The sequence below is a fragment of the Dreissena polymorpha genome, chromosome 2 (assembly GCF_020536995.1).
Source record: "Dreissena polymorpha isolate Duluth1 chromosome 2, UMN_Dpol_1.0, whole genome shotgun sequence".
In the NCBI taxonomy this organism is placed as follows: Eukaryota; Metazoa; Mollusca; class Bivalvia; order Myida; family Dreissenidae; genus Dreissena; species Dreissena polymorpha.
The window spans coordinates 135,687,107-135,709,838 of record NC_068356.1 but is presented as its reverse complement, the minus strand read 5'-3'; the positions used below and the strand labels follow the sequence as shown (position 1 = coordinate 135,709,838).

Below are 22,732 nucleotides of genomic sequence, written 5' to 3'. Positions count from 1 at the left end.
CTACGATGTTTTGACAGGGCGGACAGTCGCTCCTACATTATTTTGCCAACCCGGACAATCACTCCTACATTATTTTGTCAACCCGGACAATCGCTCCTACATTATTTTTGACTCCATTTTTTTAATCATAGGTGTTAGCCTTTGATCGGCGTACACTACATTTTGCCGTGGAGTCAAAATAATGTAGGAGCGACTGTCCGGGTTGACAAAATAATGTAGGAGCGATTGTCCGGGTTGGCAAAATAATGTAGGAGCGACTGTCCGCCCTGTCAAAACATCGTAGGAGCGACTGTCCGCCCTGTCAAAATATCGTAGGAGCGACTGTCCGCCCTGTCAAAACATCGTAGGAGCGACCGTCCGCCCTGTCAAATTTAGCGTAGGAGCGATTGTCTGTAGGAGCAATAGTCCCGATACCAGGTTTTTCTATAGCTATATATAGACATATAAGGAAAAATGCCCCACCCCCTGGTGCCCATGTTTTTGAACCAACCGGAACCATTTTTGAACTTGCCCAAGATATCATTTTGACAAATCTTCTGACCAAGTTTCATGATGACGGACAATAAACCGGAACAATTTTTTAACTTGTCCAAGATTTCATTTGGAAAAATGTTCTGACCAAATTTCATGAAGTTTGGACAATTAATGTGGCCTCAAGATTGTTTACAAGGCAAATGTTGACGCCACACAACACGCACTCCACGACTGCCAAAAGGCGATCAAAAAAGCTCACCATTAGCACATTGTGCTCAGGTGAGCTAAAGGGCAAAAAGATAATCACTAGAAATTTGTTCCCACAAAAAATGGTTCTGGGCAACTTCCTAACCATGAACATGTTCAGTAGTGTGTCCTGCTTCATTAACACATACTTTCATCCTTAAATATGTTTTGCCATGCTTTGATCTGAATGTAAAAAGCGAATGTCCAGGTCTCTAGCGTGCGTATTGACAATAAATTGCTTTGGATCACTTCGTTCAGTATGTAACACTCAACCCTGGTAGGCACAGTGATCTCAACTTGACAGTCTCCAACTTCAGCTTAGTCTGGTTCTGTTGTTGACGATGACTAACCACACTGAGTTGCTTTGTCTTCATACAATGCAGTGTTGAGAGAAGTATCATCCTCAGTTTTCAGTTATGGATTCATCCTCATTGAGCAGGAAACCATCCTCAAGCGCTGTTGGGGATGATTCATCATGTCGAGATGGCTTGTGCTTCTTCTGCACCCCATAACTCAGTCACTCCCTCCTGGGCATGGCCAAACTGAAAATACAAATGAGCATATCAGATGAACACCAAATAATATGAAATGTATTATATGCTTTTCTAAATTTAGATAAAACAAGAGATGTGTTCATCAGAAACACAATGCCCCCTACTGAGCCGCAATTTGACCTTTGACCTTGAAGAATGACCTTGACCTTGAACTTCCACCACTCAAAATGTGCGGATTCATGAGATACACATGCATGCCAAATATCAAGTTGCTATCTTCAATATTGCAAAAGTTATGGCCAACGTTAATTTTTTTTTCGGACGGACGGACAGACTGACATACTGACAGTTCAACTGCTATATGCCACCCTACCGGGGGCATAAAATATAAAGGCCTCATGAAATTTATAAAGAAGGCACATAAGCATGCAATTTATAATGTTTCATATGTGAATTATTTTTCTTTCTATCAGCATTTTAACCATTTTAACCCAACAACATTCAGGCTGTTTAGTTGACTTGTTACTGCATAATGTAATAATGGCAATTTCTCCATAAGATATAACAGACTACTGCAGTTGACGGCCAGTTACCTTAAAAATAGGATTTATGTGTGTTACATGAATATTGTAACTTAAAAACTCTTCCATTATACAAAATTCCTTTTCTTGTAATAGAATGAGCTTCATTTTTATAAATTCATTGTCATATTTCAGCAAATGAACACAGAAAGACAATAAACAACCAATCCACCATTTACACCAGACAATAACTGGTAATAAGACAAAATGCTGTCTTATTTCCAGGTATTGTGTGGTATTTAATATTACCTGAGCTAAGACACCTTATTAAATTATCTTCCTGTATTATAAATTGATCAACAAGCACCTGTTTTAAATTAAATTCTTAGATTTAATATTCCTTGATCAATGGATTAAAATTAAATTATTAATTAAATTTTTATCTTAATTATTAAATGACTCTTGTTTCAAAACTAAATTTATAAATTAAATCATATATTAAATGATCAATTTATTAAAACTTTCCTTAACTTATAAAACTGAAGCACTTTTTTAATTAAGCACATTCTTCGATGATTTTAACTACACAAAATAAACAAACCATTATTTATACTAATTTACACAAAGTAAGATTGTGAATGAGAATGAAGTCAAATTATAAATGTTTAAATTATTATCAAAAGTTGATTTAATTGGGGAGGGCTAATCTCTTATCTGGCACCATACTGTGTCTGCCATTATAACTTTGATATACATCAAATGATATACATCACCATTCGGTGGACGGACGGACTGACCGACATGTACAAAAAATCTACCCCCTCTTCTTTGAAGGGGGCATAAATATGGGAAACCATAAAACTATTGAAATCAGAAATTTGCTTATATATAAATGCATAATATATTATAGATTGATTATTAAATGAGGCATGTATTGATACGTCTTGCTAATTACAGCATTTAAACTTAGAGCAGATAATATAAAGATTTTTTAGAGAGTAAATTTTCCCCCCACAACTAAAATTTTGTACATAACATCTAACTGTATTTTTTTCTTTATCAATTGCGGATTTTAAAAATTCACTTAACTTTGTTAAAACAGAAAGAGCTTTCTCTTACATCATACATTCTCACAAGTCATATATTTGTACAAAATTCATAAACATATTTTTGGTGTTATTTTGATGCATGTATATTGTGTATTTATTATTATGGTAGTTTGATGTTCAGCTGTATATGCTTATGTCGCAAATAAACTCGCTGTTCTGTTCTGTTAATTTTATAATATTGGGATTTATTGTGCTCGAATCAAAGTCAGGGGAAGTCTACACTGTGTATTAGCAACCTGCTGTGTTGATCACTATCTTATTAGCTCAATACACAGGCACCTGGCTACTGTACTGGAAAAATTGGATTTACTGCCAAAATAACTGATTTCATTTATTGCTAAATTGTTGTGTACCTTAAAAAAACTTCAATAAATAGTAAACGCTCTACCATTGTCTTATATTTATACCGTTTGAAAAAGTTAATGACAATTATTGCAAGCGTCCGTTTTATTTACCATTATTATTTTAAATACGCGTTCAATGGCAAATAATACAGGTAAAATCATTATTTTATGTGGATATCAATACAGTTAATAAATGTTAATAAATGTCTATATATTCTAAGCATAGCATACGCAATTGTATAATTCCGAACTAATATTATTTACTTAAATTCACTTCTTGTATTGAAATGGGTCCACATTCTCAATGTTGTCGTATACAAATGGGTATGCTTAAAAAAAAAATCTTGTAGCCTCCCCCCCCCCGGGTTTAATGTCTAAGTGTTTGTTACCCCTCACAGCAATTGCTAGGGAGGGGGGGCTACATCTTGTTCGGATTACAATAATTTTAATGTTTAAGTGGTCATTATTTTATGTTATTTTCTATTGATGCAAAGAAATACTTAAATTACTTCCCAAAATGTATAATATATTATAACATTATTATTTTTTTGCAAGCATTCCCCACACATTTGGCAACGTCAATATGGTGAAATAATCAAAAATAATATTTTCATGATATTGTTGAAAACACAATAAGAATCTTTTATTGACATACCATATATATATATCGCTCAAATCAGCCAATGAAATAAATGAAGTGTCTTTATTTGTGTCTAGCCACAGGAAATTTTATTGGACAGTCTGTCTTACAAAGATCAGGTAAGGTGAAAAGCTGGCTTAGACAGCTTCCACGAGAAAGTACAATTGAAACATATACATGTAACTGTTAAGCATGTGCTAATTATAGCAAAAAACAAAACCTGCATATTTAATTGGCTCTGGAGATAATCTGTCTACTGGGGTCGGTGATGTCCCCCAATAGCTTATCTTATCAGTTAATTTATAAACTGCAGTGTGATAGCTCTTATAATAAGGTGAAGCAAAATGTCTATGTCACAAAAGAATGTTACTCTCAGTTGAGACTGGGCAGACATGTGGTCAATTACTCAAAAAAAAAATCAATGAAATTAATGATTTTAACTTATTTTTTAACATGATTAACGTTTTTTTTTCATTGATATATTATTAATTGGTAATCTCAACCAAAGTGATCAAATTGATTACAAATGTATTAATTCATGCATTTAATAATATTTGGGCTTCTAGACCCTTTATCAACCACTGTTCATCTATAAAAAAAATCCTATTCTTATTACGGGTGTCACGATACGCTCCCCTTCATTACTATACGTATCGCGGTACGGTGTGTACGATACAATATGTACCGGGATACGTATTGTCAGATGGAAACAACATACAAACCATTTTAAACCATTTTTTCAATTTTATTTAAAGACCTCTACATACATTCATTTCTTTAATTTGTAAAAAATGTAATTTTATTTTAAATTCATGATTACAAAATTTGTCATTTAAAAATGTGATATGAGATGATATTGGGAGAATTTCCGTTAACATTGATCCAATTACTGTGCCACATATTTTATTGATTGCGCCAATGGAATCTTTCTTGCCGCGTATTGTTACAACATCCAAACATTAAAAGTTTACTTGGCGCGTTGGCGCATATGAAAAATGCTGTACCGTACCATACGCACCCGAAGGCGTATCATGCACTGTACTGAGAGGAGACTATTACGATATACCGTCCCACACAGTACCGTGACACCCTTAATTCTTATCCTATTAACTTGCACAAAAAAGAAAGATGCATAGTACTGCACGATTATTGCATTTGATGTTCATGGGCATTTGAAAAGTGCGGTCACTCATTCAACTTCTATCAGAAAGGAAAGAAAATGCCAGAGTCTCTCCACTGGTGCAGAAGTTGCATGAATTGCTTTTTCAAAATGAAACTTGTATACATGGGTTAACATGGTTCACTAAAATTCTCATGAAATCAATTATTTGACTGATTACTTAACTGTTCCCACACCTAATTAAGCTCCAACGCTTATTTTTTGCATAAATGCAGATCATCAATGCAATAGACTGTATTCGAAACTCCACTAATCGTTAGGTACAATAAACTTTTTACCATTATGACCCTAGTGTCACATGAATATTCTCGTACCGTACTTGCTTAGTTTGAACAAGACTATTTCCAAGCAATAGTCCAATACCGATGAAACTCCACCATTTTCAGCAATATTTCTAGTCTATTTGTTGCCATACCAATCAGAATTATTGACATTGGAACACAATGAATTGACATGCATAATCTCCATGTTGCCTTCTATCCATGTTTCAAGTTTCATGAAAAAATATGTAGAACTTTTAAAATTATCGCAGGATCCACTATTTTCAGCAATATTTCTAATCTATTTGTTGCCATAGAAACCAGAATTCTTGACGTAGGAACAAAATGAAATGACGTGCATAATCTCCATATTGCCATCTATCCATAATTTCAAGTTTCATGAAAAAATATGAAGAACTTTTAAAGTTATCACAGGATCCAGAAAAGTGTGACTGACTGACTGACAGACAGAGCAAAAACCATAAGTCCCCTCCATTTTCACCTGTAGGGGGAATAACAATACGCATTCCCGTGGATCTAGGTCAATTTTATTTGTAACTCATGTAAATTAGCCGAAAAACCAGTTGTAGGCAAGTTTCAAATAAGAACTATTGTTCAGACTTAATCCCTTGAAATACCCCTTGGACCGAGAGCTATCAGAGATCTACACCACTTGAGTAATTAACTACATGATAAGTTGGCAAGTATCTGATGTTGTTAATGTGTCATTTGTCTTCATGAATTGAAATTGAATCTGCTTTTTGGTCAAAAGTAATCATAATCATAAAATAATAATGAGTAATGACCTCTTGTAGTGGTAATCTATAAAAGTATTATTTAAGTAATACAAAAGCTATAATTAATGATCAATCCATGATTAATGAAAAAAGTAATCAATTAATAATCATGATGATAACAGATTAACAATTATGATAACCCCATGTCTGCTACTGGCAACTTATTGAAAATATAACCCCATTTCTCAGGTAAAAAGTTTTATCAACTCATCAAATAATTATGAAATGGTATTTGTACTAAATACTTCAGGTAAAAATGAAAGTTAGTTTTTAAATTTGAGATTTGCACAACAGTAGATAGCAGCTTGTGCTTCAGTGATGTGAGACACAAAGAAACTATTATCAAGCATGTGCAATACCCTTAATGTTTTGAAGCATATTTAATTTGCATGAAATGTACAACTCTTTTATCTTGAAATAATTAATGAGAAAATCAGAGCTTCCCTTGACATACTTTTTTGTATCTTCATCACACCCTAGGGTGAATTAAAAAGAGACAAAACAAAAACACAATTTCTGATAGAATATATAGTGTCACAAAGCATTTGGAGATTCTCAGAATGTTCAAAAGAAATTGTAAATACATTTTAAATGTTTATTTATGGATTATGATGAACAATTTAATGATCAATATAAAATGTGCTTATGAAATGCTGGGAACAAATTAAAATGAATGTTGCCTGATTGAAATCCCATTGTGTTTTTTCCAGAGACTATTTATCATCTTTGATGTGAGGTTTGAGCATTTAGAAGCCCTTAAATCAATTGAAAGTCTGTCACATTGAATCTTAAATTATGAGTCTGAATATTGAATTGTGTAAAAGGTCCCTTTTTTGGGCTGGACTAAATGACTGCCAACTTATGACATTGAACAACAAGTTTTACTGTAAAGTGTCAAATGAGCAGTACAACAATTGGCCCAGTGACACCCCATTTGCACAAATATTTGTTTGGTACTTTTTCAATCATTTTTGACCCTAGCATTATAACTCCTTAGTAAACTCCTAACAACAAGTATCGTTGAAAACGATGGATGCTCCCCGATGATGCGCTTTGTCAATCTATGTGTTAATAACCACCTAAAAAAAATCTATTATTAGCCTCGGTGACCTTGACCCCAAATGACATCAAGCGTCATCAAAAGGTAGGTCTATATATGTAAGGTACCTACATGCCAAATATGTAAGAGATCAGTAAAATATTGAAGGCGCTATGAAAAACTGTAACAAAAGTGTGACGGAAAAATATATAATTAGCCTCGGTGACCTTGACATTTACCCCAGTGACCTAAAAACTCATCAAAAGGTAGAGGTCCATGCAAGGTACCTACATGCCAAATATGAAAGAGATCGGTAAAGTAGTTAAGGCGGATGGCCCTTTGAGAAACTGTAACAAAAGCGTGACGGAAAATCTATTATTAGCCTCGGTGACCTTGACCTTGAACCCAGTGACCTCAAACCTCATCAAAAGGTAGAGGTCCATGCAAGGTACCTACATGCCAAATATGAATGAGATCAGTAAAGTAGTGAAGGCCCTATAAGAAACTGTAAAAAAAGCGTGACAGAAAATCTATTATTAGGCCTCTGTGACCTTGACCTTGAACCCAGTGACCTCAAACCACATCAAAAGGTAGAGGTCCAGGCAAGGTACCTTAGACATGCCAAATATGAAAGAGATCCGTAAAGTAGTGAAGGCCCTATGAGAAACTGTAACAAAAGCGTGACAGAAAATCTATTATTAGCCTCGGTGACCTTGACCTTGAACCCAGTGACCTCAAACCTCATCAAAAGGTAGAGGTCCATGCAAGGTACCTACATGCCAAATATGAAAGAGATCGGTAAAGTGTTGAAGGCGCTATGAGAAACCGTAACAAAAGTGTGACGGAAAGAAGTAAGGAAGGAAGGAAGGACAAACTGGCCACTATATGCTCCGCCAAAATTTAATTTCGGGCAGCATAAAAATATAACACTTGTTTAACCCTTTCCCACACAAAAGCAAAGTGGAAGTGGCTATGTGCAAACAGTATAACTTCAGAACAGCCTGTGAATAAAACGCAGGCTGTTCAGGTTTTATGCTGTTTGCTGCTCATCAGTATCTAAGGGTTGGAAATGAAGCCTTTAAAATTTGGATCTAGTAAGAAAGGTCTTGAATTAAATATAACTTTCTAAGTGACTACAAATGCGTCAAAATACGTATCTAAGGGGTAAAGGGATAAACAAAAAGTAAGGATTTGTAGTAAAAAACTAAGAAGATTGCCAGTAATATTACAAACAAATAAAACTAAGTATTTAAAACTGATAATATTGTCTTTGTGAAATTAATCTGCAGATTCATTAGCCCATTGTTCTCAATAATTAAATCAAATACAACTGATAGATTTACCATGCCAACACATTGTTTAAAACAATTATTATAATACTTGTTTTCCTCAATAAAAAAACAACTTATTTCGTATTCATTTAAAATTAATAAAAAACCCTCAAATCTCAAGATTGTTTGACCTGGAGATAATAAGATATTTGTGTGGAGTGTGTCCTTCAGCTTATCAGTTACTGTGTTACTGATTGTAATCTAATAAACCGTGGGTGACTGTGCTCTCTAGGGGTCTAAGGTGACAAAATAAGATAAGACTGGATGCATGTATTTAAGAGGGCATAAGGCACTATTTGGATTTTTTATATTAATAAATGACATTAAATAAAAATGGAAACTAACAAACTAACAGCTCATAGATTATGGGCATTCAATAGTGGTGATATTATATTGTTAGTAAAAAACAACTGCATTAATTTATCAAAAAGAAACTTAACACATAAAATTGTCTATTTGGTATCTGAAAAATCTTCTCTTGCTGAAATTGTGATGTACACACCATCAATGCATTTGGTTACGTAATATTCCATATTTCTACGAATTCACTGATGGTATTGACACAACTTACATGTAACTGTAACAATAATAAATATTAATAATAATTATAATGCGAAAAAGTTTCCACCGTAGATTTTCATTTTCAAGTAATTGATCGCCTGATAATAAAGGCCAATTTGGTGCAGTCACACCAGCAACCAGTATTCGATTTCCATTCTGGGACCAGGGTCCATGTAAATTGTTTCGGTGGTGACAATACAATATAGGTGGAGCTTAAATTAGGTACTCTGGTTGACCCACATGGCACATGACCATGTCAACTTTAAAATATGTTTTTCAGTGAGTCAGAGATTAATGCATAGAATTAAGCTCTTAATATTGAAAATTCTTCCCACATTTTGAGTCTTAACTGCAGGAGCTCCAGGTCAACACATTGTCATAAACATGATAATACATATTCATCATCACACACTGTCATGTAATTATTCAGGTGAGGAAGGAACTAAGAAATAAAATATATGCACACATGCAGACATTTGTTCACAACCTGTGGCTTTCAAGCCTAAAAGATGCAGTAAACATCCTGAGGTGTGAAAAATGATGTTCAATAAATTAAAAATAATCTACAGTAGATACACTTGATTAACCACACAGACGAAATCTACAGTACTGTAACGACACTGAATTGCACTTAAGTATGTGAATAATTTCATCATTGTTCAATTAATGGATTTTTTTCAACATTTGACCAACACAATTTTTGTTGTAGTAAATACATTCAATACCAACAACAAAAAAAATCAATTATAAAAGTGGATAACATCATTAACCCTTTCAGTGCGGGAACCGAATTTTAAAGGCCTATGCAAAACGTGGTGTCTCATCAGGATCCAAACTGTTTGCTATTCTGATAGTATTCTTTGAAAAAATTCAAAGAAAATGCTAATTTTAGAAATTCAGCAGACGACATTTTAGCAGATGACAAATTTCCCAGCATGCAAAGGGTTAAGGGGGAAGGGGATATATTTTTGCCCAAATTTCAAGTTCCGAAAGGCAGCAAACAGTCAAATCCATTTCATCAAAACAGAAAGTGACACAAGAACGCCTATTTGTGTCAGTGTCATAACATAGCGCTAAGGCAACATGCATTGAAAATAAAACCAAAGACAAGGCCAGCTTCTTCACTTGTGAAACTATTGCCCTTGATCTTCCCCCCGGAAGCGAGACAATTCACCCCCAAGACAATTCACCCGAGGAGACAATTCACCCCTGCTCCCTAGACAATGTTTTGGATCTTTTGCTGTTTGTTTAGGATTTAGTAATTACAAATATCTGTTTTCTAAGGATAGTTATTTGTATTCTTTTTTATTTCTATGAAGTTCTAATAAAAGCATATTAAGATGTTCTCAGAATTTCTTTCTTTTTTTCATAAAATTACTTGCAATTGAAACATAACTGTGCTTTTTATCTATTGATGTTTGTTTTTGTTATTAACAATATCTTATTATAACACTGTATTATGTGAATTGGGAATAAGACATCAAACTGGGAATGGACATCATTTTGGTGATTTTCTCAAACAAAACTATTCATTTCATGATCTACATATATTTTTGTAATACATTATCTATAATTTAAGCTTAATAAGAAATTTTCCATGACTTTTTCATTTACAGTGATTGAATTTGTTTCATTTAAAGTGTATTTTGAAACCGTGTCCATGCGCGGCATTGACATAGTTTCGGCTCTAGGAGAAGTGCCCCCCCGGAGAACTGCCCCCCCCAAAGATTTTTCACTGGGCGGAGAACTGCCCCCTCACTGTTTTTTTATAGGGCGGAGAACTGCCCCCCTGCTGATTAATAAGGGGCGGAGAACTGCCCCCCCTGTCAGAATTGATGACCCTGCCTAATTAGCTGCTAATTAAAGCAACTGTTACTGATTTTGTTTGTTTGGCATGTCGACATGATCTGCTCAAAATGCAAACCGTTGCCGTAATATGTATGATTGTAACTGTGAATGGTAGATGCATGTAATGTGTGTATTTATGTATGTTATTTTGTATGTCACATGAATTAACTAAACAACATAAATAAATTGCTTATAAATTCAACTTCACTTCACTTTTTTCTTCAAGTCAGCTAAATTATTGCCTTTGCCTTGCCTATTAATTTACTTTTGTATATGTCAATTTACGTTTTTTTCCATGGGTCAATACTATCTTTATAATGTAAATTAATTCCGATGTAACTTTTCCTCCATAAGTACTGAGTTGCACGTCGATATTTGGTTGCGACACATTGCCAGTATTAACACGCACGCGTTTCCTGTGTGGATCTCGACTATGTTTCGCGCTCTTATTAAAACACGACTTTTACAAGGCATTCATGTATAGTGAGTGGTGCAGATGCGTACCAAGGGCCTTAAACAGTATTATCACATGCCTCTAGACAATTTGTGTTATTCAGTTCGATAAATGGTAATAGACTTGTACTGAAATTAAATTGTTACCGGATAAAATGTGTACGGCGATAACGTAAAATTACCCGTAAGTATTGTTTTCACTACGTAAATAATAACTAATATGACACCGGGGGGGCAGTTCTCCGCCCCTACAGATTTGATGGGGGGGGGGCAGAAATCCGCCTACTAAATTCTGACAGGGGGGGGGGGGCAGTTCTCCGCCCGTACCGATTTGATGGGGGGGGCACCTCTCCGCCACCTTTAAAATAAGGGGGCAGTTCTCCGGGGGGCAGTTCTCCGGGGGGGCGCTTCTCCGGATACCCACAGTTTCATTTCATGAGGATTTTTTGTTTAAATTTATAAAAAATCAAGTTTTGAAGTAAAATCAATTTAAATGATGCTATTATATATGCAAGTTTTTGTTTTAATTATAATTTGTAAAACTAGATAAATGCAACATATAAAACTGCATATTATGCACTTTTGATAAAACACAATTTATTCCCAAATTGATGTCTTATTCCCAATTCACATAATACGGTGTTTTATTAACAATATCTTATTATTGTTTTTATGCCATTAAATAATTTATTATGTGTTTATGTTTTATTTAAGATTGATTTTATTCATTTAAACAGTTTATATTTGTAAAAAGTGTATAAATAAATAATAATGGTATTGGATACATTATTTGGAAATAATCTAATTGTTTTATTTGATAAGTTATGCAAGATTTCGAAATTTTTATAAAATTACTATATTTATTTTTAAATGGGAAATATAATAATAAAATATTTGTCACATAATCAGTCAACAAAGTAACAACACCTAAAAAACAACCTTTTTCACACCCATAAAGGTATCAATAAACAGATAATCTGTCAGGCATTTAGAGCTGATGAGGGTACTGATTATCTAATGGTAGATAAGGCTATTACTGATTGGGGTTGCTTAGAGATAAGGCTGTAGTATGGAATGAGTTAACATACTGTATGATTGAAGTGGACTTGAATTGAGTACAATTTTTGTAAAAAGTACATTACATTTCAAAACATTTTTAAGAGGAGCATACTAGTGGTATTATAGTAGATTTAATAAATCATGAGGTATTCGTGTATAAGTAGCATTTAAAAAAATTATAACATAAAATGGTGTGAATTTGATACTGGCTTTGAAATGAATACTGATAATTGCAGACTAAAATATGTTTCAATACACAACATAACAAAACACAACTTCTATCACTAATCCTTCAATGAGAGAAAATCCAACAACTTAATGGATAATAAGAATAAAAATAATATTTTTTTTAATGAAACACTTTTGTTTATAGGCAGTTAAATAAAAATAATAATCAAAATATCAGGTGAACAACAATGGAATTTTTTAATACAATACCAGGTCTTAGAATTGCCCAGCCCAACATAATTATTTGTCAATGTGTGTAACTGAAGTCTTTGTTTATCTGTGTTGACACTTTGATAAAGCCTTGTCAGGTGTGTGAATGCTTATCATGTACCATCATGTAACTCTAATGGAACTCAAAACTCCCCATTTTTCTCATGTAACTGCGGCGTGCGTCAGGGAGAAATTTTATCGCCCATCCTCTTTTCCCTTTTCCTAAATGACCTTGGGAATTACTTAGAATCTAAAGGCCACCATGGTATAGAACTTACAAATCCAGAAAACGATATTGCTGCTTTTCTCAAAATAATTGTACTATAACATGCAGACGACACAGTCTTAATTGCTGAAAATGCCCAAACACTACAAAACTGTCTGAATGACTTTGCTGATTACTGTAAAACATGGAAGTTAAATATAAATAAGGATAAAACAAAAGTAACTAGAAATGGCGCGGCAGAGGCCGACGCGTATCCCCACGCCGAATGTTTGACCTAGGTGTGCCCCAGGGTTGGTAATGGGGCCATGCATAGCTGAAATTGACCGTATTGTCATAAGAGAAGTTCATCATCAATTAGAAGTGAATTGGTGTAGAAATGAAGAAGTTATAGTAAAAGGCAATTTTGGGTGGGTGTGACATATGTGGACAGGGCGCCCCAGGGTTGGTAATTGTGCCATGCATAGTTGAGATTGACCGTATTGTCATAAGAGAAGTTCAGTATCAATTTGAAGTGAATCGGTGTAGAAATGAAGAAATTATAGTAAAAGGCATTTTTGGGCGGGTGTGGTCTATGTGGGCGGGGCCCCAGGGTTGGTAATGGGGCCATGCATAGTTGAGATTGACCGTATTGTCATAAGAGAGGTTCAGTATCAATTTGAAGTGAATCGGTGTAGAAATAAAGAAATTATAGTAAAAGGCAATTTTGGGTGGGTGTGGTCTATGTGGGCGGGGCGCCCCAGGGTTGGTAATGGGGCCATGCATAGTTGAGATTGACTGTATTGTCATAAGAGAAGTTCAATATCAATTTGAAGTGAATCGGTGTAGAAATGAAGAAATTATAGTAAAGGCAATTTTGGGTGGGTGTAGTCTATGTGGGCGGGGCCCCAGGGTTGGTTATGGGGCCATGCATAGTTGAGATTGACCCTAATGTCATAAGAGAAGTTCAGTATCAATTTGAAGTGAATCCGTGTAGAAATGAAAAAAATATAGTAAATGGAATTTTTTGGTGGGTGTGGCCTATGTGGGCGGGCGCCCCAGGGTTGGGATTGGGGCCATGCATAGTTGAGATTGACCCTAATGTCATAACAAAAGTTCAGTATCAATTTGAAGTGAATCCGTGTAGAAATGAAAAAATTATAGTAAATGGAAATTTTTGGTGGGTGTGGCCTATGTGGGCGGGGCGCCCCAGGGTTGGGAATGGGGCCATGCATAGTTGAGATTGACCGTATTGTCAAAAAAGAGGTCCAGTATCAATTTGAAGTGAATCGGTGTAGAAATAAAGAAGTAAATGTAAAATAACCTAAAAAAATGAGTGATAATTTCTGACGCGGCCCCACCCCAACCGCTATAACTTTTGACCCAGGGGTCAGATCAAAATTCCAAATTGTGCAGGGTCGCACATATGCTCATAGCTACCATGTGTGTAAGTTTCAAGGTTCTAGTGTTTTTAGTGTAGGAGGAGATAGTGGCCAGGACGGACGGACAGAAAGACGGACGGACGGCGGAGATAACCACAATATCCCCACCTTTTTTTCAAAAAGCGTGGGGATAATTATTTTCGGATCAAGGCAAAATAGAAACTTCTCTTTTAAAATAGACAACACGTCTCTAGAAATTGTTAACTCATACAAATATCTAGGTGTTTTTTTAGCAAAATCTGGTAGCTTCCTAACTGCTAAGAAACATCTTGCACAACAAGCAAGGAAAGCAATGCACCTACTCTATTCAAGAATTAATAACCTTAATTTACCAATATATCTGATATTAAAACTTTTTGATAACACTATCCTGCCAATATAAACATATTCAGCAGAGGTTTGGGGCTATGAAAGCATTGATTTACTAGAGAAAATACACAATGAATTTCTGAGAAAAATTTTCAATCTAAGAAAAAGCTCCCCACTTTATATGATATACGCAGAATTCGGAAGATACCCCATAGATCTCACTATAAAATGCAGAATGATTGCATACTGGAATAGATTAATAACTGGGAAACCGGATAAATTAGCATATCTCATATATAACTAGAAATGGCGCGGCAGAGGCCGACGCGTATCCCCACGCCGAATGTTTGACCTAGGTGTGCCCCAGGGTTGGTAATGGGGCCATGCATAGCTGAGATTGACCGTATTGTCATAAGAGAAGTTCATCATCAATTAGAAGTGAATTGGTGTAGAAATGAAGAAGTTATAGTAAAAGGCAATTTTGGGTGGGTGTGACATATGTGGGCAGGGCGCCCCAGGGTTGGTAATTGTGCCATGCATAGTTGAGATTGACCGTATTGTCATAAGAGAAGTTCAGTATCAATTTGAAGTGAATCGGTGTAGAAATGAAGAAATTATAGTAAAAGGCAATTTTGGGCGGGTGTGGTCTATGTGGGCGGGGCCCCAGGGTTGGTAATGGGGCCATGCATAGTTGAGATTGACCGTATTGTCATAAGAGAGGTTCAGTATCAATTTGAAGTGAATCGGTGTAGAAATAAAGAAATTATAGTAAAAGGCAATTTTGGGTGGGTGTGGTCTATGTTGGCGGGGCGCCCCAGGGTTGGTAATGGGGCCATGCATAGTTGAGATTGACTGTATTGTCATAAGAGAAGTTCAATATCAATTTGAAGTGAATCGGTGTAGAAATGAAGAAATTATAGTAAAGGCAATTTTGGGTGGGTGTGGTCTATGTGGGCGGGGCCCCAGGGTTGGTTATGGGGCCATGCATAGTTGAGATTGACCCTAATGTCATAAGAGAAGTTCAGTATCAATTTGAAGTGAATCGGTGTAGAAAATAAGAAATTATAGTAAAGGCAATTTTGGGTGGGTGTGGTCTATGTGGGCGGGGCCCCAGGGTTGGTTATGGGGCCATGCATAGTTGAGATTGACCCTAATGTCATAAGAGAAGTTCAGTATCAATTTGAAGTGAATCCGTGTAGAAATGAAAAAAATTATAGTAAATGGAATTTTTTGGTGGGTGTGGCCTATGTGGGCGGGCGCCCCAGGGTTGGGATTGGGGCCATGCATAGTTGAGATTGACCCTAATGTCATAACAAAAGTTCAGTATCAATTTGAAGTGAATCCGTGTAGAAATGAAAAAATTATAGTAAATGGAAATTTTTGGTGGGTGTGGCCTATGTGGGCGGGGCGCCCCAGGGTTGGGAATGGGGCCATGCATGGTTGAGATTGACCGTATTGTCATAAGAGAGGTCCAGTATCAATTTGAAGTGAATCGGTGTAGAAATAAAGAAGTAAATGTAAAATAACCTAAAAAAAATGAGTGATAATTTCTGACGCGGCCCCACCCCAACCGCTATAACTTTTGACCCAGGGGTCAGATCAAAATTCCAAATAGTGCAGGGTCGCACATATGCTCATAGCTACCATGTGTGTAAGTTTCAAGGTTCTAGTGCTTTTAGTGTAGGAGGAGATAGTGGCCAGGACGGACGGACAGACAGACGGACGGACGGCGGAGATAACCACAATATCCCCACCTTTTTTTCAAAAAGCGTGGGGATAAATACATGTTAAACCTTCATAACTTTGAATCTAAATGGATAAATTATGTAAAAAATATCTTCACACAAACTGGCAGAAATTACATATGGCTAAATCAAGATCAAATCCAAAATAAAAATATAAAGTACACTATAAAGGGCATATAATTACTTAATCAATACCAGCAAACCTGGCATATCTCACTTCAAAACTCAACAAAAGGCTTAAACTATTCAATATTTAAGGATAAGATTGAATTAGAGAAATATTTAATCACACTAACTAAATATGAATCATCTTTATTTATTAAACTTAGAACTGGTAATCACTTTTTCCCAATTGAGACAGGTAGATGGACCAATCAAGACATAAATGAGAGAACATGCCCTCATTGTACATGCAGAGATGTGGCGGATGAATTTCACTACATGCTTATATGTCCCTTTTTTAATGAACATAGAAGGAAGTTTATAAAAAAATACTACTACTGTAGAACAAATACGCTAAAATTTAAAGAATTGTTGACAACAAGGTCCTTAAAGGATTTAAAAAAATTATGTAAATTCATAAAAGTATTATTTCAAACATTAACCCGCTGATAAGTTTAACTTGGTGTATATGTTAAATTATGTTTGTTATCTTTTATGTATTTCAACAATTAAACCTCATAAGACTAATTCATATCCACAAAAAATATTACTTTAAACGCTAACACGTTGATAAATTTATTTATATAGAGAACAAAATCATGTCTAATGCAGTACTTTTTGCATTTCGTCTCAATCAATCAATTAATATTTTATAAGATGAATTAATCATCTTACATATTGGTATTACTACATCATAGTTCATGTTGAATACCTAACTTCATTCACTACGCATGTTTAAAATATTTTTACGCATGTTTTTTCAATCTGGCAACAAATATCAATGTCACAAATTTGAAATTACTGATTTACTCATAAATGTTGTTAGCAAATTGTGATTTATATTTTAAACCTTGCACTAGCCAAATTATATGCAATGTACATGTATGTTTGTATCTCAAGCTTATTGTTAACCTTGCTGGAATATGTTTTTTAATCAATGACACTTGACACTTATTACTTATTGCAGCACTTCTACTCATCCCCCCTCTCCATCACCCATCCATGCCTTTCACCATTGATTTCATGTGCCATGTGTAAACTTACACAACTTCACAAATACATGTACAGTAAAGTACTTTTTGTCATGCAATCTCACTACTGCATGTCAAATCGACACAATTTAGTACATGATTATATAAAGCTACTTGCTGAAACAATAACATAAAGTCCTTTACTTACGAATCACATGGTCACTGACACAGGACAAACATGGGCATGGTTAATCTGGCCTGACACAACATCGGTCAATGTCACGTGAATGGGTCACTTCACATTTGATCATTACTTAATTTAAACACACCAATTAATCCCAAGTAGAATTACATTAACAGACAATTTCGGTCTACACAATGTAAATCTATACGTCACTTTTGAAAGTTTAGTTAATATGCGATCTATAAATGAAACACTCTCCACGATTATTCTACAGAGGAAACAGTGAAAACACAAACAATACGCACATTTCTGACCTAATTCCAGGGTTTACACACAGATCAGCGAAGCGCTGCAGACAAAAATAAATTAACCAATCAAATTCACCGGGTTTTAAATAGAACCGAATGGAAAAACCATAACTATAGTCTGCATCAGTAATCTATGTAAACAAACAGGTTATTCAGGCCAAAGGAATAAAAAATGTTTATTTCTCAGGTCAACATCATCATTCCCCCACTCAATTCAAATGTATGTCTCATATCTTTTTTCATCTCCACTTCTCTTTCTCTTTTCTATTTTCTATGTAAAGTTTAACACCATGTCACAATTGTTAATAACTCTTTGTAAAAGATGCAATGTCACTGTATACTCATGTGTCACTATATTTGTGATTTGAGCTTAATAAAGGTTATGTTGTTGTTGTTGTTGTTGCTTGATTGTAATACCCATTAATAGCACGCTTCCAACCAGATTAAATTTCCTTTCTTTAATTAAGGTTTTCTTATCAATTAAACCATATTTTATTAAATTAATTATCCCATCTAACATGAATAAATAAGTAATTGTCATAATGTAAAATTCTAAGAATTAAATGAAACTAATTAATCAACTTCAATATTTGACAAAGTTCTCAAATAATAAAATAGCAGTTAACCTAATAATATTATTTCATTCTTCACGATAGTTCATTTTATCCACTAGCCATTCGGGCTACTGGAATGGTAAAGACAAGTAGCCTAGCAGCAAAATTACTAGCCCAAAGTAAATTTGTTAAAATATACACCCTGATAAAGGGTTTCATCTTTCAATAGCAGTTAATCTATTAAAAGTAAAATTGTATCCAGGGTATGTTAACTGTAAAGCCTATTGCAAAAACAATTGCAACACAATATAACAAGTCAATGTAATTATGTCCTTTATTAATTTTAAGTATTTAACATGTGATAAACAACTTCTTCGTTCATCTAATCATCACTGCAATCCTGGAGATCCTCTTAGTCAGAAACCATATCCTGTAAAACAAGCAACCTGATAGTTATTTTCCAGAAGTTTACTTGACAAGTGAAGGCATAGATGGCATACTTTTATCATACATGTTGACTTTTTTCATATACTGTGTTATTAAGCGTAGCTTATTAAACTCTGTCTTACAGAAGTAGCTTCTCCTTCATCACTGATTTTTTACCACTTTTCTTGAAATTCACGTTTCCGTGATTTTTCATAGTCATTTGTTGACTTACGATCAGAAGTGGGCAGTTTCTTGCCAGGCTTCACTCCAGCTACGTATTTAAGCATTATGCAGCCTTATGCGCGTAGGGACTTACAACTTTGGAAATAAACACACAAACAAGGTTACAAAGTAAAACGATGTTTATTCGGGAAATGCAAGCCGCGTACGTCGATAAGTTTACTTCAGCAGAAAACACATCAGCATGACGTGTGCTACTAGTAAATAACCAGTCTAAATTGTTCACCACGTGGCCTGTGTTACGACTCGAAAATGACCGTTGAATGTATGGACCAATCGGAACGCGTTTAAATCTCGTATTTTAGGCGAAGTTGAACGAAGTTCTGTCGGAAATCTTCGCGAAGTACTCACAAAATAATGACTTTTATCACACTTAAAAATGAAACAATATTGATACACGGAATTTCTACTGGCCCGACGGGCGTACAATATGACAATTTTAATAGGCCGGAGCTATAATTTACACGCCCAGGCCAACGGGCGTGCGCTTATTTCGCAGACTGTTATTTAAATCCAATGCACAAATATTATAAATACAAAATACTTAATTTGTTTCAATTGTATATGTTGTAACACAGTTTATAGAAAAAAAACATTGGTTGGATTGCATTTGACAAAAAAACTATTTCATCTTTCATTTACATACTACATTTATTATCTTCACATCAAAATTGTGCTACAAAGTCAAAATTATGACCCCAAACATCTGTTCACAACTTATTTTTAAATATGACAAAAGCAAATGACAATACAATATCATATAAAAAATATGGCAGTAAATTGTCTTGGGGGTGTAATGTCCAAGGAAATCAAATTCTGGAGTGAATTGTCCAGGGGATGAATTGTCTTGGGGGTGAATTGTCTGACACCCTTTCCCCCACCCACCTACTTTTTAATGAAAAATTGAGAAATTTTACCCATTTCATGGCATGCAAAGTACATTCAAACAGAATGCAATTCTAGTTTTGGCTACATTACTCATTAATTTCAACCATGTGCTGTGCTTATTTACCTACAAGTCTTTAGATTTTTCACAATTTACCTTTAAAGTTCTGTTCTGTTTCTGCAGCGTGAAATATTGACCTTCGCAAAAAGCTCCTTTTTGGAGATCCAAAATATCCTTGCAAGGGAGCTGTCCCTAGTTTCAATGTTTTTTTTTACAATATTTTGAGACATTCTTTCTTAAACCTAACACAAGAAATACCTTTTATTAATTCCTAATTGATTTTTAAAGACCATAGGTTACCCGTACCCTAAAGATATGTAATTTTTCCCCCTTTCACAGATATGTGCTCGGTACGACTAAAGAGCGTATATGTCTATGTAGTGTCTATCGCAACCGTTGTTTATTTTTGGTGTTTTCACTTCATATACACTTATATTTGTTAATGCAGCATCAACATACTACAACAATATCCCGGAAAGAAAAAAATAATGAATTTGAATATCAACCGTAGTTTCGTTTTGACAACTGACGACATACAAGGTTCGATTTACGAAGTGAATCTAAATCTAGTTTTAGTGCAGATTCGTTCATACGACACAAATACACTATTTTGTTTTACGGATCATTTCGGATTAGAGGACTGGGTGAGTCATGTAAAATATCGATATTAATATATACTTTTTATAAACAACTGGCAGCAAGATGAGTTGCAGATAATTCGTCAGTAACCACATTTAAACTAACTCTTTTTACCTGTTAATTATGTTCAGCTCAATTCAACAGTGAAACATGCCCATAATATCACTTTAATTGTTAATTTGGAATTGTAATAATAAACCATATGTCACCTAATCAGTCAAGAAAGTAACAATACCTGAAAACACCATATCCTATTTCCCACCCCTAAAATTACAATAAACAGCTAATCTGTCAGTCATTCAGAGCTGATGAGGGTACTGATAATCGAGGGGTAGATAAGGCTTTTACTGATAGGGGTTGCCTAGAAATAAGGCTGTAGTATGGAATACTTAAATCAATATTTTAATTTGTCATGCTTTACAATTTAATATTTAATTAATGTAGAACTGTAACTCATGTTCAAATTTTAATAATGCTGGGCACTTTTTATTAAATTATTAATTAAATACACATTTGATTCTGTAAAATGGTATTATGACTGATTATTATTGTAAAATTAATAATCTTTGCGTACAAAAATGTTTCAATACATGTAGGTATGATAATCATGTATACTCGGTTTATATGATACTAAGCTATACGTATTTGTACTCACGTTAGCATTATTGTTATACGTTTTTTACTTATAATTGTGTGCGCAATAAGTTTTCCATAGGTAACGGGATCTTCATTAATAGTTTTATGACAAATATTAAATTCTTAATAATTCATAGTTCTATCAGTCTTTATGTTCTATTCATTAAATAACAATATTAGTGTACATATTGTAAATCTTTGATAATGTGTGTAAATATTGAAATAAATATTAAAATAAAAGTATACAGATGTATGTCTACTTGTGTACATATTGTACAGCTTTGATACTGTATGTAAATATTGAAATAAATATTAAAATAAAAGTATATAGATGAATGTCTACTTGTGTACATGATAAAGCTTTGACAATGTGTGTTTCAAATATTTTAATAAAAATAATAGTTTAAAAAATATATTTTAAAAAGTACTTTTACTGTCTGTTATAATGTGCCGATAATGTAACCTGGTGTAAACACAATTTGTTAAAAAAATGTGTTATTTTGTGAAAATATTGCAATAAAAAGTATTAAACTAAACTCTGAAAGTATTTCTCATCTGTGTTTATGCATAAATAACTCATTCAGAACCCATCAACACATCAATAGTTTCACTACCGTGCGAGTTGACTTTTAGGTACGAGTTGACTTCCGTGCGAGTTGACCAAACAACGTGCGAGTTGACTACCGTGCGAGTTGACTAAGGTACGAGTTGACTGTAAACCTTGTATTGTGGAGTCGTCGTGGTTGTTGTTGGTTGTGTGTAGCCTAAAAACAATGTTCATATTCGCGAACATGACTTTAGAGTTCGAAACATGATAATGGCTAGAGAATTGATCTATTTATGTTAACAGTCTTAATTATATTTTACATTAAACTGTAATTTGTTGATAAAAACATTGCAGAAAAAGCATCAATATTGCAAATATTCGATCATATTCGCTCGTTTCGTTCATATTCGCGAAAATGAGTCATATACGCATTATAGACGGACCCAAAATTTCGAGCAAAAAACTTCAAAAACTGTTAAACGGGAATAAACAACACAATAATACAATTCCGAATGACAATAAGTATGTTTCCAATGTTATTGTCTTTCTGCATTGTATTTATCATCACAAAAATGGATAAAAGCAACGTTTGGATTATCAAAAGGTAAATGTAATATATTTTCGAGA

General features: G+C 34.4%; 1 long non-coding RNA gene across 1 annotated transcript; it reads right to left on the bottom strand.

Moving 5' to 3' along the window:
- Window positions 1-492: 492 nt before the first annotated feature.
- Window positions 493-20,590, bottom strand: LOC127869119 (uncharacterized). Its single transcript, XR_008044412.1, has 2 exons — window positions 20,380-20,590; window positions 493-1,262 (listed from the first exon to the last, which is right to left on the bottom strand). It is a non-coding gene; the product is annotated as an uncharacterized LOC127869119 (long non-coding RNA).
- Window positions 20,591-22,732: the final 2,142 nt, after the last annotated feature.